Source organism: Thunnus maccoyii, chromosome 24, assembly GCF_910596095.1.
Source record: "Thunnus maccoyii chromosome 24, fThuMac1.1, whole genome shotgun sequence".
Lineage (NCBI taxonomy): Eukaryota > Metazoa > Chordata > Actinopteri > Scombriformes > Scombridae > Thunnus > Thunnus maccoyii.
This window is the reverse complement of record NC_056556.1, coordinates 6665229-6679005: the sequence shown is the minus strand read 5'-3', so window position 1 is coordinate 6679005 and position 13777 is coordinate 6665229. Positions and strand designations below refer to the sequence as shown.

The 13777-nt window shown below is 43.3% G+C and overlaps 1 long non-coding RNA gene across 1 annotated transcript; it reads right to left on the bottom strand.

The window, feature by feature from the left end:
• Positions 1-2065: 2065 nt before the first annotated feature.
• On the bottom strand, positions 2066-7597 carry LOC121892391. The gene is made up of 3 exons (XR_006094410.1): positions 7253-7597; positions 6708-6948; positions 2066-2349 (listed from the first exon to the last, which is right to left on the bottom strand). It is a non-coding gene; the product is annotated as an uncharacterized LOC121892391 (long non-coding RNA).
• Between the last annotated feature and the right edge of the window lie 6180 nt (positions 7598-13777).

The following is a 13777-nucleotide window of genomic DNA, read 5'->3' as shown; positions in this document are numbered from 1 at the left end:
TCACCCTGGGTGAGATCACACCAAAGCTAATATCTGATTCTTAATTAGGTAAGATTGTGTTTTGACCCTAGCTAGCCCAATTAGGCTTAAGCAAGATCAGGATGACAAATTCATGTCTGAGTTTCGGTTTAATTTGTTTATTTGTGATAAAAAAAACAAAAATAAAGAGGAGCAGTGATTAAAACATGGTGATAAAACATGTGTAGGAGAAATGAATTTGTGAGGGAACAAAAGGGAGCGCTGATAAATCCCGTCTCAGGATTTAGGGGTGAAAAAGTCCTGTTAATCCCAGTGTTATCATAAGATAGTAGGACGTGTGTTTTTCCTGACATAACAAGGTGTTCCCATCGGTATCCTATAATGGTCAAATTGTGCTACTTGCTATGGAATTTAATTGGGAAAACAATGTATGCGTCTAAAATGCAGCAATGTCATTGTCACACACACACAAAAAAACAGCAGCGGGATAAACAAGGCTACAGTGTTTCATCTGGGAAATTTAAAGTGACACCTCAAGTGACTTTTTTTCTAAAAAAATATAACCTAATGTGAATGATGATAGTCAGAAAATAAGCTCTGAGTCACAGGTACAACCAGCTGTGGTATTAAAGTATACACGGGGGGGGGGGCATTAGGAGAGAATAAGGATGAAAGACAATAAATAGTTAAAAGAAACATGGAGATAGACAAGGTACCAAATACCTCGTAATTGTTTAGGATTTTCTGTTGTTCAGTTTTTAGGCAAAGATGTTGCTCAGTAGCATTGGTGTAGCATGATTTAACTGCATTATTTTCAGGCAAATTTGCTCCTTACACATGAAATAAATACTAGCTTGCTGGAGCAGTAATTTCATTGGTTGAGTCACCCCTTCAGTGGGTGGAGCTACAGGTGTTCAAGTGCCTGATTGGTGGAGTTGAAGTTAGGTAGTAGGTAAAGGTAGCTTTTGGTTGTCTTCACTGCCCACATTGCAGCTTTGCTAAATTTCTTTATTTTGGTTCCTTGCAAGATGATCATCTACAAAAAAGGACATCAAGTATAGGATGCCATGAAATAAACCCTTCTCAATGACCCGAGATAGAACAGTTGAGTCTGTTTCTTCATGCGTTTACTTTGCCAATAATGGCTTTGTGGAAAAGAAATGTGAGCCTCAACTTTCTTGAGGAACAGATATACAATAACTTCACACTTCTTCTCTAATTCTTCTCAGTCAAAACGGCCATTCTGATTGTCTCTGTAGATAAGAGAGGAAAATCAGGCATCAACTTGAAATTAAGTGTTGCTTTCTTTGGAGATTTGCTGATTCTATATTGAAATTTTATGCTACAAGAACTGTAAGAATAGTGTTTTTGGGAGGGAAGATGGCTTGTTAACTATTTGATAACTAAAGGAAAGTAGAGCTACTTTGAAGATTAGCTAGGCGAACTATGTAGCCCAGATTACTTGCTAGCAAGCATATTATATCATCCACCTCTGTTCTTTCCTCATGATTTTGTCACCAGTGTGTTCTTTTTTTTTTGTTTTTTACTAGAAAAGCTTTTTTTTTTGCTGATATGACAAAACAAGCATTGAAACAACAGGGTCATGCTTGTGCCAACTGTACCACTTAACAAGCTAATTAGCATGGAATTAGCATTAACATGGAAACTGGTAGACGCCAACACTACTAATACCACTCAGCTTTTTCTTCTTCTCATAATAGCCATGTAGTAATTTTTTTTTTAACAAAGATTATCTTTCTGCTTGAATTCCTTTTTCTCTTTATTTGTGATTATGAAACTGTCAGACTCCCCACCGAATGTTGTACTGTGATTGTTTGTCTACTGAAAAAGTTTTACAGTACCCAGATGCATCTTGAGCATGTTGTGGTCAACCCCCATATATGATTTCATGTGTAAAACAAGCACAAAGAATACACTTCGCATATGAACACATCCTTAGATTACCTGAAAGCTGTCAACTGTTTCAAGTTTAGCTGAAACACTTTTTCATGAACAAAACTGTTGGAGAGGCACAAAACTAAGAGGGAGAGTTAAGAAAAAAGAAAACAATAAGAGGGAGACTATGTCTAAGGCCAGAGAATCAAAGTGTTTTTATTTGCATAACCTGCACGCATGGATTTACAATAGACACACACACATATACATCCCATCACTGTAGTCTCTCATCACTTCTATCTCCGCCTCTTTCCAATCTCCCCAGCCTTCTTTACATCAGCTCTTTTTTTTTTTCATCCTTTTCTTGTGTTTCCTCCTCTCTCCTCCTGCTCTCTGCCTATGCAAGTTGTCATTCTCTCACCATAATAGCGCTTCTGTGCCTTCATGTTGCTGGTTGTTTGCTTGAAACGTAATCTGCAGATGTAACAGAGGAAGAAATTGAGTCTAACAAATGGCTTGAAAGGCTCACGCGGCATATCAAGCCCAAACCAACAAAGGCAGACAAAACGCCCGTCTTTTTTCCTCCCCTCAACATCTGAAGTTGATATTTTCAACAGAATAGCGCGCGGCTGACGTTCCCTGAATAAAGAACGCTGCGTTCGCCGCTGTTGTGTTGTGTTACGCTGTCATTCTGACTTGAATGGGAAAGTTGAGGCCCGTTTGTTTGGTTTAGCTGTTGAGGAGAAATGGGTTTGTTTGATTAAAATTTTCTCGCGCATGTCAGTTTCAGCGGAGTCGTTTCTATGGGCAAATGAAAAGACCTGAGACTGAGGCTGTGTAAAACTGCAGAATATCAGAAGACTCTCTATCTATCTATCTATCTATTTATCTATCTATCTATCTAGTAGTAAAATGCCTTTTTTGCTACCCTGAGCACATAAAATGTATCTGAAATTAGCCTAACAGCAACTGTGATTATGGTTATTACTGCACACCACGACCTACACATTACTAGATGTTGCCTGCGTATGTATGTGTATGTGTCCAAACGAGACCTTGCCTCCACGCTGTTGCAGGAGTAATCTCTTGGTTTCACTAATGTGCGGTGATAACGTTGTTTTTCTAATCTCAAAATTGCCTCACAATTCACAAAAATCACATAACACACATCGGCAGAGTAAGGCCTCGTGTCCCATTTTAGAAAGCCACGCCGCTAGCCGGCGGCTTAGGCGGAGGCTACCTCGGATCTCTTGTAATGCACTGCGGTGCCATTTGAAAAGGGCTGTTTTTGTGTAGAAAAATGGTAAATTGCTCAGTGTTAAGAAATGGATATCCCGTTGTGTGTTACAAAGCAACACCTGGACTCATGAAAACAAAGATGTGACTAATATTAACACTAAAATGAAGCCATTAAAATATAGTTTGCCTGCATGGCTTCTTCATTTCCTTTTTTAGGTACTATGGAATTACCAAACCCCAGAAACAGCATCTTCTTTCCTTTTTTATGTTACAGTTTGCTTCTCACTGTCGACGCCATACATTAAATACCAGCTGTTCTGTCACAGAGATTAGCATTTCCTAAAGTTTCACTCTTCTCTGTTTCTCAACACAAGCTTGTTATCTGTTGTTATCTATACATAAACCTATTCCCTCGTCTGCCGCATCCCTAATGTTGAATTCACACAGGCGCCTCTTTCCTTCTCTCTTACACCTAACTGATTAATTAGCTGTATTCTTAATGGCGAATGACGTCACGGGCTGCATGCTGTGGTGAGGCGATCTGCTGTTGTTGTTGAGGTTTTATAACTCTGTTAACAAGCTGATTCTAGTTTGTTTATCATCCTCGTTTTTCTTTTGTGGGTGTGATGTGATTCTTCTAACCTGTTTGTGTGTACAAGTGATTAAAACTGGAATAAGGGATGAAAAAAAAACCAACCTGTTATCTGGAATCTAACTGCACAGATCCAACTTTTATACCTCAACTCAGGGTATCTGATACCAGTGCTCTCTTTTTCCTACATTCAAAATGTGTAAACATGAAGACAGGATTTCTGGAGCAATAAATAGGGAGTTTTTAGAGCAACACTGCCCTCAGTGATTGACCCCTTCACTCCTGAACGCTCTCCAAACCGCATCCACACACACAAGGATGCTTATGGACTTGCATTAGCTTGAAAGGGAAGTTGATTTCTAGTCAAACAGTTGCTAAATTTTGATTTTATTTTTTATTTTGTATCCCTGCATACGGTATATTGTCATTATTTAAACAAAACAAGGAGGGAAAATGAATTTAAAAATAATATCTGGTCCATTTCATAGCCATCAGTTTTTTCATCTGATAACATCTTGGTGAGCTGCTCCTTTGACCCATGAATTTCAATAGCCAGTGGGATGGAGGATGCAGAATGCAGCCTTTAATGACTGGCTGACTGTGCAACAAGCCAAGTCTTAAAGGGTTCACTGAAAGGTACAGTGCAGCTGGAATTGGGCTGGCTATTTCCCTGCAAGGGAGCATTATTCTCTGTGCTATCGTTTGAATTTAAAAAAAAAAAAAAAAAAAGAAAAGAAAAATGTGTTACAGAGTGAAGACAAGCATCACTGAAAAGATTAAGCTCCTGGAAACTGACCGGTGTATTTTTAAAGCTGCAAACTTAGAAAAATCTAATGTTGAGATGGAAGGTGACGGCTGCAGCTAAAGAAACAAACTGACTGACTCACTAATGTTCTCTTGTTAAAAGTCTCTGCCATTCTCTGCATGATGAATCACATTGCAAAACTAATACAAAAAATGTATTAGCATCATATATCACATATATGCTTTGTTATCAACCTTCTACTCCCATTTTCATCTGTATAAGCCAACTTTCTCTTTCAGGGATCAATAAAGTTCATTTATTCTTGCAGTCTGATTTAGATGAAGTTTACACTCTGTCCCACTCAGGAGCACGTTTAGCCCAGACACTGTACCTTGTTTCCATATCAAATACGCAATAATCTGTAAGATTGCTATGAGGTGACCCTCCCGTCGCACCCTCACGCCCCCAGGACCCCTTGACCACCTCCCCCCCCCCGCCCGTGACACAGCATGCACGGTGGGGATCGGCCGGGCCCTCCTCTCCTCATTAACCTCGTCTAATTAGATGGCAGGGAAGTCCATTGTTCGCCCTAATGAAGCCTCAATAGAAAGACAGGGCCTCGGCTGGCTCTTCTGACACTGCTGTGAAATTACAATCCCCTTTCCTCGCCATCCCCTCCCTCCCTCCTTCCCCCCCCACACCTTCTCCCCAGCTTGATTTCTCCTCTTCTTTTCCCCCCTCTCTGTTGCGTTCATGGGTTTGGGTTTCTTGGAGAGCCGAGCGCTGAGCTTGAGGAGTACAGTCGGAGCTTCTATCGGGATGACAGAAAGATTGAGAGACAGAGGCAGAAACGGAGCATTGCGAGCGAGGCAGATAATCCGTGTGATAGCTCCACACATTCCCATACTGCTAATTTTGCTCCAGCAGCAGAGCCCAGGGTAGCATTAGCTCTGCTTAGCGCCCCCAGTATGGAACCCATCCACTAATTACTTGAGCTGCCGTGGTTCGCTGAGATTTAAGTACCACCTCAATCCCATTATCTTCCATCCCTACAGCTAGCCCCTGTCGCCTGGGCCCTTTGTAGTGGAGGAGTGGAGGCTGCAGGGTTATTGATACAGGCCTCCCTTGCAGATAAGATCCACGGCGGTCTGAAGGAGGAAAGCTACTGTATGGATGAGAGGTAGAGGGAGGTAGCATGTGCGAGGAGGTGAATGGCCTCGGATCAGCGCCGGAAGGGGAAACAAAGAGCGCTTGAAGGGCTGAGGGAGTGTGTGCGTACACCTATGTGAGAAAATCAAAGGTGGTGATTGGGGGGTTAAAATTGGACGGGGTATTTGGAAAGATTATTCGCCCTCCAGTGTTTTTTTTTTCTTCTTCTTTTTTTGGTTCTTTTCTTTTTTTGGGGAAGGTGGGGGTTTCGCTCTCTGCTCACCCCAGAGCGACTAATTACAATTCACATGTCACACACTCCACACATAATAAGAGTTAGGAAACAGAATTAGAATATTCCAAAGGCCTGCAGGGGGTGTCATCTCGGGAGAAAGAGGGGAAAGTGTGTCTCTTTTTGCAAAGGGGTAGGGTGGGGTGAGGGGGGGTAAGCTGTGCATGTGTTTATGTGCCAGTGCATGTGGCATGTGCGTAGTGGTGGTGTCTGTAAGGGAGAGGTGGGTGAGTGGGTGGCTTGGGGGCAGAGGGGGGGGGGGGAGAAGAGGCGATGGAGGGAGTGCGAAAAATCTACAACGCTCCCACGCTGTGCATTCCTGCCTGCCACCCGCCCCTCCGCCCCCCCCCCCCCCCCCCCCCCCGCCGTCCCGTCGATATGCCCGCCACCCTTCTCTCTTCACATGTCGGGTGTCGCCTGCTTGGCACGCCGGCACGGCTGCCTGTTAGGGTGGTGGAGGGAGGGGATGGTGGCGGTAGTGGTGTTTTTCAGGGGGAGGTGGAGGGCAATTGAGTGACATCTGCTCTGCTGAGATGAGGGGCAGACGGGCTCCTGGCATTGGCGGCTGCCGTGTCGGAGGCGTTGGCACGAGGCTGGCTGGGTACAGCAGGGGTGGCGGCGCCGGCAGCAGGCGGTGGATGGCCTTAACGGAGAACCGTTTGCTCAAACAGCATGACATCTCCTGGAATGAAAGCACCCACACACAAATACACAATTCTGGCAACACACACTCGTACATGCTTCCATGCACACAAACTGGCACTCCGTCCTCCTTCTCTTGCTTTGTCACTTCCCTCTACTTGACTATTTCTCACCTCACATTTCAGGTTTTCTCAAAGCCTGCATGTCCAGCACAGAATTACCGTTCAAAGGCGTTTTCATCTGCAGTCTACTAACGTGGACAGTGTCAGCGCGACACCAGGTTTCATTTATGTTGCCAATTACTTTCCTCGCCGCCGAGTCCCTTCCATCTCTACCTGTCTTTTTCGTCTTTTATCCTCTTTCTCTTCAGGTTTCCCCAAACCAAACACCGTTAATGAACCATGAAGCTGACACCTGCAAGAAAGCAACAACTACATTAATGTGAGCGGAGGCAACATCCCAAATCTCTGCCTTGTCACCTGCCACCTCCCAAAGAGAATACATAAGTAAACGGGACAAGAAGAGGGACAGGAAAGTGAAAGCACGTTGAAGGAATTGGGTTCAGTAACTTACAGTGGGATGAGGATAAACACGTTGATAACTAGCTTTTCTTTGGTTGCTATTTAATGCTTAGCTATTTTTTCATCATCACAATAAATGTATAAAAAGTTATTAGCAAATAGTAATTGCACACTGGAGGACAATGAATTCAGGTTACCTGGGGGTGACAGAGGGAAAAAAAAACACAAGATGACTGACGTTTATTAGATTGTATCTAAACGAATCTACCACTCTCCTCTGTCTTTCTCTCAGAAGTTGTTTCCCTCCTCTTTCATATCACCGCTGTTGTTGAGGCACTGTGACGCTGATGCGGTGTAAATTGATTTCCCGGAAGATGTGATGGATGAATAGAGAATGTACATCTTCATCGCTGACCCCGGCGCCGATTGCTTCTCCCCCTGCCCGCTCCGATGATTGACAAGGCTGCTAACGAGTGCCGTCGCCGCTCGTGTTATAATTTTGCTGTGTTGAAAACAGCCGAGACTCGGCCCCAAGGTAATGAGCTTCTGGAAGAGGGGAGGGGGGGGGGAGAGAGAGAGAGAGGAGGAGAGAGGAGAGGAGAGGCTCACCCCGTGAGAGGTGAAATAAAAGAGTGGGAGTAAATAAAAAAAAAAAGGAGACAAAGCACATGAAAGTAGATTAGAAAGAAGTTGAGGTTATCATCGACTTGAGAGGGGCCGTTTCATTGTTTATCTGCTGTCTTGATGGATGTCTTTCAAGCTGGGGTTTCTTAGCTGCAATCATTTCTCAATCGCTGAGAGGCAAGAAATTTCAAAAGGCACCATAAAACGTGGTATTTGCATTGAAAGTATTTGATGTAAAAGTGCTGCATGCTGCAGATTGCGTATCGTGGCGTGCACGCGTGTAGACATTCAAGCTCCTGTGTGTATTTTTGATCAAATTCTGTGTGTAGCCTATGTGTGTGGGCAAGAATGCAACTGTTTGCATATGCATGTAGGCGTGTGTAAGACTCATGTGTTTATGTGTGTGTGTGTGTGCATGTAATTTATTCCTCCACGTGGGGGCTGAGGGCAGGTCTCTCTCTGTTTATTTGGATGATTAGGAGGTGACAATATGTTGCTGATGATCAGGTTTATAATCAGCTACCATCACAGATTATTCTAACCTTGATTAAAGACCTGCAGTCTCCCTATCATCTCCCAGCTCCGCCTAACAAGATTGGACGACGCTCTGATTAATGCCAGAGAGCAACTAGTCATGACACAAAGGACAGGCCTGCATCACCGCAGGAGGACTCAGGGAAACTGTCACGCATCATACTTTGTTGTCTTTCTGATTTGTCTGCTTGATACAGGACCTTTGTCTTAATTATTTTTCTTTTACAAATTAATCCGTGTGAGACTGATTCGGTTTTCATTACCGCAATAATAAGGACGGCGCTGTTGACGTCTGCCGTGATTAGATATCAAAAGAAACGTTGCGGCAGAATGTTACCGCTGTGCATCCATCTGCTAACGCAACCGACGTCTCTTCCCCTTTTAGAATAAGTCATAAACTCGTCAGCAAACTTTCTTTTGTCTTCACTGACAATCATTAGTGTGACATGCGCACTTGCGTGTGTGTGTTTATCCGGGGGTTTGTGTTTTCCTGGCAGAGCGTTTGATTCATTACGCTGTGAGGTGTTGTTGAGGTCCCGGCGGTGTGTAGGAGAGGATTGAATGAATGAGTCGCTCTCACAGGTTGTCAGATGATGAAGGCACTGATCCAGGGTCTCTGGCAATCAACCGGCTGGAGGCAGACGCAGAAGCCTCTGGCCTTTGATTAGCACTGAACAGTGCGGACTGGCCTCTCTCTCTCTTTTCCTCTCCAGCCCTCCTCCGCCAGAGTGGGATCATCACGTACCGTTGGCGAAAACAAACCTCCAGTTTAGCAGCAGTGTCATGCTGAGGAGGAGGTTCAGTGTGTCACAATCTGCTCCTCGGTCCCTCTCCGCAGCCACGCTCTTTCATCCCCAGCCCTTCCGCACTGCTCTCTGTCTCTAGCCAGTAGTCACTTCTCCCAGGCTATACTTTCCTCCAACTCCCCGGACCTGCCATCCTCAAGCTGTCCACCAGATGCCCTCAGACTTTCCCCCCATCTACACACCTGTACCCATTTCTAATCAGTCCTGCAGTTACCTGGCCTACTCCGCCCACTCCTCACCTGCCACTCATTCGCTCATCAGCCACTCACTACTTATACCAGTCCACTTCCATTCTTCTATGCCAGATTGTTAAGTTGCTATGCGCTTCATGTCTTGCTCTGTGTTCTATTCATCTGTTGTGCCTGTTTTGATTCTTGCCTGTTAGATTTGTTTGCTTGTTTGAGCTGCCTTCCCTGGTTTTGACCCTTGCCTGCCTCACTATCCCTTTAACCTTTGCACCTCCAGTTCTGAGTATTAAATCATTGAACTGCATCAAGCTCTGCCTCAGATGTCTACATTTTGGTCTTTCCTTCCCCTGTATTCCTGTTGCCCTTCTTGCACCAGCTGTGACGCAGTGATCCACTGTTATTATTAAGCAGAAGTTGCTGTCCTTATTGTTTTTATTCCCCCCCCCCCCTGAATTACAATAAAGGTCAACACTTTTACAACACTCTTACTAAAGTCAGACAGTGAGATGCTCAACATTTAAACCACAATCCATATGCAAATGTAAACCTGCTATCACTCCCAACTGATCTTTTAATAGACAGGAACTAAAGCATTAGGTATTTATGATTACTAGTATGTTCCATTGACACACTCAATGCTATATTTCATCTAACACTTCATAAACCTTGAAAAAAAAAAAAACTAGAGTGCAGTGCTGTGTACTGTAGTTTACTCTATTTGTTTGAGTGTTCTTGTGTCCAGGTGCTCTTTCGACAAGGTGCCTTATGTGGCGCCACACTGAGCTGCGGGACAGTCTAAATGGAGGAGGTCCAGTCACTGATTGTCCCTTTCCTCTCTGATATTAAAGGCACTCTAGTGAGAATAATTTGTGTTTAGTGCCCTGCTGCGGATGTCCGTCCTGTTTGACCAACGAAGCTGACCTAATTCATCCTCTCCAAGTGTGTGTGTGTGCGTGTGTGTGTACTTGTATTTGTGCTAAATGCAGAATAGCTGTTGTGACTAGCTGGGCGCACACAGAGCCTTGTTGTTGTTGCTGAGAGAGCCTGTGTGTGTGTTTGAGGGCCACTGAGTACGTGACCTCTCCTCCAGCATCCCCAAAGCAGCGGCACAGCGGGCGGGTAATTCATGCCAAAGCCCGGCCGCCCCGCAGCTCAGAGCACGTGCCCTCCCCGAGCACCCCCCCACCCCCCACCCCCGCATGCCCCCTGACCCGTGTCTCCGTGGCAATGGGGTGTCCCGTCACAGGGAGCACCTGGCACCTGGCCACCCCCTCTTCTCTCCTTTCTCTCGCTATCTCCCCCTCACAGGCCTCACTGGGGGGTCTATAATGAAGTTTCACGTCTTCATTCAGGGACCGACAAGAAGCGGTCCAAGCCTGGAGCGTAGTCAAGCTGCTGAAGTGCCGCAGTTTGAAGGGTATTTCAGTCCTGAGATTCGACCCTGGCAGGCAAATACTGTACTTGTTACAACCATATGCAGCGAAGATTTTTAAGCATTTAGAAGTGATAGAAATAAATTACAAATGGGTCTTTTTAGCATATACACTTGTAGGAATTATTTAGCTTAGACCTTTTGCATATTCTAAGTAAGTTCATGTGAAAATATAATTCCTTTTTTGTGGAATCTGCCACCTCTCTCTCCCTAATTCTGGTGCCTCATGTCTGATACCTGATGTCCCTAGACTCCAGCCCAGTCTCAAGATATAAGAATAAATCATCTGGAATTTCATAAAAATAGCTTAAACACTACGACTTCATCAATTTTCAAGTTGAAGTTCAAGTAGTACCTATATATAAATGACATTAAACTTTCCTCCAAAAGTCTTTTGGAGAAGCCTTGGAATACAAACTATTTTTCCTCATTTTTTTGTAGTGGTGCCTTCAAGTACTGTTAACGAGGGGTCTCACAAAACACACAAGGAAAAACAAACACAAACAGACACAAACTGTTTGGAAGATATATTTAGCAGCGACTACCAGAGCTATGTTACAGCTGCAACCTGACACACAAACTACAGCTGCTGAGTTTCTTTTGGACAAAACTCTGTGATTCTGCCAACAACCATCCAGAGAATTTTGAGCCTCAAGTGCAAAGAAAAGCCCAATCTAAAAATGTATTTTGCTTTTACGACATAAATTTATAGGCTATGGCACTATTTTTTACGAGGCCAAATATCACAACAAGAGTATGGAGGAAGAAGCAAGCACTGGAGCTATATTACAGCCGCAGCTGAAAGACAGGAGAGGCTTAGCAGCATCGGCCGGTGCATGGTGATGACTGGTGTGATGTCTGTGGCGGATGCACCACGATGGAGACAGAACTGAACACCGCAACAAATTCATGGTGCTGAGTTTCTTTTGGATAAACTCTCTGATTCCACTGACAACAACCCAGATAATTTTGAGCATCAGGTGGAGTGGCTTTGCAGCATCGACCGGTGGCGGGGAGGATCGACAGAACTTAAAACTTCGGTAAACCCGACTTTGATCTCTGACAGAATATTATATCAGACTTTGCCGACTCTAAACACAGAACAGTATCAACAGCGACTGTGTGTTAGCTGTAACTTACGAAGCTGCATACAGCTTTAGCACAATTAGATCCTGGTTGTCCGTAACGATAAAAGAAACAGCGTTCTGTTCTGTTCTGTAGTTTTACTCTCCCTTGTCCACCATTGTTTCCCAAACAAAGCTGAAATGAAGACTACAGACTCAGAGGTCTTTTAACAATCCACCGATGTGCAGTTTGTTTTATGATCCTTGCACACCAGTACAATATCCGGACATAATGAGGGAAAAACATTTTTGTAAATGAAAATAAGCCTCAGTCAAAGAGATATACTAACTTTGTCTCAACTAACTGGCTGCTCAGCTCTGAAACATGTTTGCCACCTGCGTTCTGTAAACACAACATCAGTAGCTTTGGACGGGACCATGTGCAATGAAATCTCATTATTGTAGGATTTATCCCTATCTACTGCCTTTTTTCTCAGTATTTTCTAGTCATAGGGCACCAATTTTGAAAATAATTGCACATTTCTACTACATTACATTAAGAAATCATATTTATAGCAGTGAAGTTCCTCTTCAAAGTTTTTCTCTTTTTCAGGCTGCATTAGTGTTCGGTGTTTTTAATCTTATTCCATTCTTGCCGCATAAAATGACTCAACAAAACATTGCAACATCATCAGTAAGACGCTGAGTCAAAACGAATGATTTGTTATTCCAAGTGCCGCCTGATTTTCCCTATAGAAGAGGGGAAAAAAAACTTGTCATACCCTCTCCTGTTGCCATTTCTCTTCCTTTTTTTTGCCTCCACCTCCAGACATGACATCACACGGCCACTGACTCAGCGAATCACTCTGCTCTTGTCTCTTCTCTTTCCTTATTACATGCCGATTAGCTGCACAAAGTGGTATAAAAAGGTGTCTAATGCAATTACCCTAGTTAGGACGTTTTAATAGTGTGCTGTGCCTCAGAGATGCATGTGCCAGCCAGCCACTGACATTAAATCAATAATCAGCCTGTCACGCCTGCTTGTTAATTCAGCGCTTTGCATTTTATTTCCCAACATGGTAAGATTGATTATTGGTAGCAGGGGTTTTGAAGTGGGGCAGAGTTTATAATGATATGTGTAATGGAGTATGGGGCTGCGTTGCTTTAATTTGCATGGTAGGTACTAACTGAGATTTCATCTGTGGGATACTTGCAGCCTCTAATTAGTTCAGATAAATTGCTATACGAAAGAAAGGTAGTTTTATTGAGTGTGGGAATGTCTCTCCGTGCATAAATGTGTGTGTGTGTGTGTGTGTGCAGGATAGAAAAAGAATGAGTCATGACTTTCTTTGTTTCTCTGTCTTTATTTTTAAGTCCTCACCACAGTCAAAATGCATTAATCAGCACTCATTTCAGAATGATCTTCCTTATTACTCCCTAAAAGCAGGCATTCATAAGTCTTATCACTTTGCCATTTCATCCCCCCAAATCTTTTCTCACTTTCAAAAAGGGGATAAAAGTCAGTTGCAGCTCTTTTCCTTTCCTAACTGCATAGATTACCATAGTTACTCGATAAAAATCAAATAGTAGGAATACTTCCATTTCAAAACTGTAATACAGCTCATTCAGTCATGTAGAATAAGAAGCCCACAGCTCTTCAATTAGCCCATGCTGGAAGAAGTATTTAGATCATTTTACATAAGTAAATGTAGTAATACAACAATGCATAAATACTTCATTAAAAATCCTGGATTCAAAAAGTTACATAAAGGGAGCAATTTGGTGTTGCTCTTCCAAAACGCTGAAAAACAGACATACAAGCTAACACAGGCTTTCTATTAAAAAGTTGTAGTTTAGAGGTAAAGTGGAGGTTTCTCACACAAGTGTTACTGATATTTTTGCAATTTAGAAATTTGTCGTCTCCAAGCTGACATTATATTTTTATCTGACCACTGTAGCTGTCAAATAAATGTAAAGAAGTAGAAAGAACAATATTTACATTTGAATTTTAGTGAAGTATAAGAAGCGTGGAAATAGAAGTACTCAAGTAAAGTACAAGTAAGATTATATTTCC